Below are 2,936 nucleotides of genomic sequence, written 5' to 3'. Positions count from 1 at the left end.
GTGACTTTATGATTTTTTATTATAGAGATTAAATATTGATTAGTATATGAGCTAAGACATAAGCTGGCAGATTGCTAAATCATTTCTCATCAGGATTGGAGATTTTGTGCACACCCCCTTGCTTTTGTTGTATTCTATCCCTTAGAAGAAAATCACCAGGTTTAGTCCATGACCCAGGAGAGAAGATTCCAAAAAATTTTAAACTTTGGGAGATTGTCTCTCCTTATGGTGCTGATGGTACAGTATAATAAAATTAACCTATCTGGAGAATCCTGAAGCTTGATTGCACTAAGAATTCAGGGCTCTGGTACAGAGTGAAAGCAAATCCCCATTTGACTGACGTTAGGCTTGCTTTTTTTTTTTTTAAATTAAAATAGTTTATTAGCTTTTCTTTTAATATAAACATGAGAAAGAAAACCACTATAGGTTGTAGCATTCTTTTGAAAATACAATTGCAATCAATACTAAAATCTCCAGGCTCCAAACTCCATAAAACAATGTTTTTTGAGGTGGTAGACTGTAATACTTTATATATGATTATTTATGTCTCTGTCCTTTAAAAATGATGGAACTACAGCACTCAATATGAGGTAAAGTGTTACCATACTGAAAGTAGTTCTAATACAGAAATGCTGCTTTTAGGCAAAATTCCTACATGTACATTTGATAAGGCAGGAGAAAAGAGATTTCACAGAGTTGACAATGATAATTTTTAAAAAAATATTTCAAATGTAGGTGACACTGTTATCATCAATCTCTTAAAATTACTTATTCCCTACTCTTTAAAGCTGAAATCAGGGTTCCTATGGAGTGTATAAGTTTCCTCTTTAAACTCCAGGACTTCATATAAGATGACTACAGATAGCTTGATGTACCCGTTTCCTAATTATCCACCACTAACAGGGTCCAGTTTCTTTCTTTTTTTTGGGGGGGGGGGTGTCTGATTTCTTTTATTACACGTGAATTTCATTGCTCTTCATAATTTCCTTTTACCAAATCTAGAGAAAAGAAACTTAGGTGATTAAAACAGATGAACAGTGCACAGCCTTGCAAAGGACTATTTTTAAAATAGGAAAGCCCTTCTATGGAGATTACAGGTGTTTCAAAGTCTTGGTGCAATTTTAAGCCTTGATACTAGTAGAAGTATAAGTGCTACAAAACTCACAAAACATCATTTGAAAGTTTACTTAAATCTGTTTTAAACTTACGTAGTTCTGTAAATCTTGAGTATTAAGCCTTCAACTCTAACACAACTAAGTGTTTTGTGAATTCTGAGTATTAAGCTTTCAATTTCAATTCTTTGCCTCAACGTCTGCCATCTTCAAGAAGTCCTGAAACAAAAAATTAAAATTGAAAACGTAGTTAGAATTCACAAAACTAAGCAAGCACAAAAGAAACGAAAACTTTCAAATGTGTTTTCTAAAGGTTTGCTTGCATCTACACTTATGCTGCAGTGCCTGGGGCGCCCAAAATGCATTTTATAAAAGCTTAGAACTGCATCAAGACCTTCAGATACTTTGTATCTCATTATGTGCTTGTTATCATTGGATCACCATGTTGGTTGGAATTATTAACTAGATTTTAACAAATAAGAGGAAATTATCTTAACTAGATTTTAACAAATAAGAGGAAATCATCTTAACTAGATTTTAACAAATAAGAAGAAATTATCTTAAGTAGATTTCAACAAATAAGAGGTGAGATGCAAGCACCATTAGAGTTCACAAGAAATGAAGTGTGGACATAGCAGATGTAGATAATCAATAACTGATACTTTCTCTGCTGATAACCCAACATGCTGAAATGGTAATAAGTAGTGCTTGCAAGGAATTTCAGTACATGCTATCCAGCAGCTTGTTTTAAGTTGACTGCCAATGACTAGCAGCTTCAGTGATATAGTAGGGAGGATGAACCTTTTAGCACCTAACAATGTTAGTCTCTGCTGCCGTGGTTTTATAGTTGTTAAGAGTCCCATGTTTTAATAGCAATACTGCATTAATTTTAAAGGCATATGCAGCAATATCGGGGTGGGTGGGTGGGGCAGGAAAAATAGGAAAAACATAAATTTATATGGTTAGTGTCTTTAAAATTTAAGTTATTAATTAAAAATACCACACATTGTTCATAGCTACTGCCTAGACAGTAAGCAAACATCTGTGTGTGGGTTGGGAGCTTTCACTTTGGAGTGGTTTTCATAACTCTGTTTACATTAAAAAAGACAGAAGAGTGTTGCATTGACAAGGTCCCGTTCTTTCCTATAGAGTGTAATCTTCGCTGTCCACAAGTCTCTTGAATTTGAATTTGATGTCTTTTCCTTAGATGAAAATGTTAACTTTGCTGGTTTTTGAGGAGGAGTGGTGATGTTTCTCCAGTCTTTGTAGATGAGGGGTTTTATGATGTTACAACCCCTCACATTTCTCTCATTAAGAGAGGATGGCATTAGAGTGCTGAATACCGATGAAATTATCAGCGCTGAAAGACCGTCTCAGAGCAGCTCTACGTAAGTCTTTGTATTTGTCTTCACATAATCTGGAAATGGCCTCTAGATTTTGCGCTCTTTCTTTGCTAAGAGGAGCAAACAGAAAATTCATATTGTTGTCACTGCCTAAGGAACGAAGGTCAAAGTAGTATTTGGCATAAACACTGGCAAGAACATTAATATTAAACTGTAGTAGGTCCAAAAAATGCCTTTCCATCTCATTCATGTCCTCAACTGTAATGTCCTTGAGGATCTGGCAGTAGTCCACATTCCACACAGCCTGATCATCCCAAACCTTGGAGGCAAGAAGAATGGCTCCCAAAACAATTCTTTTCCAGTTAGTGGGACAAATGTCGATCTCAGCATAAGTTAAAAGCCTTTCTAAGTAAACCAAAGTCACTACTGCACATTCAGCTGTTAGCTGCGCAGCACTGAAAATAGGCTTGCTTTTAACCAT

At 35.4% G+C, this 2,936-nt stretch overlaps 1 pseudogene; it reads right to left on the bottom strand.

Annotated features, from left to right (window-relative positions):
• Nucleotides 1-1,318: 1,318 nt before the first annotated feature.
• Nucleotides 1,319-2,936, bottom strand: LOC143686768 (cyclin-Y-like protein 1 pseudogene; annotated as a pseudogene).

The sequence above is a fragment of the Tamandua tetradactyla genome, chromosome 6, assembly GCF_023851605.1.
Source record: "Tamandua tetradactyla isolate mTamTet1 chromosome 6, mTamTet1.pri, whole genome shotgun sequence".
NCBI classification, from domain to species: domain Eukaryota; kingdom Metazoa; phylum Chordata; class Mammalia; order Pilosa; family Myrmecophagidae; genus Tamandua; species Tamandua tetradactyla.
Note: the sequence above shows the minus strand (reverse complement) of the source record. Positions and strands in the feature narration are given on the sequence as shown.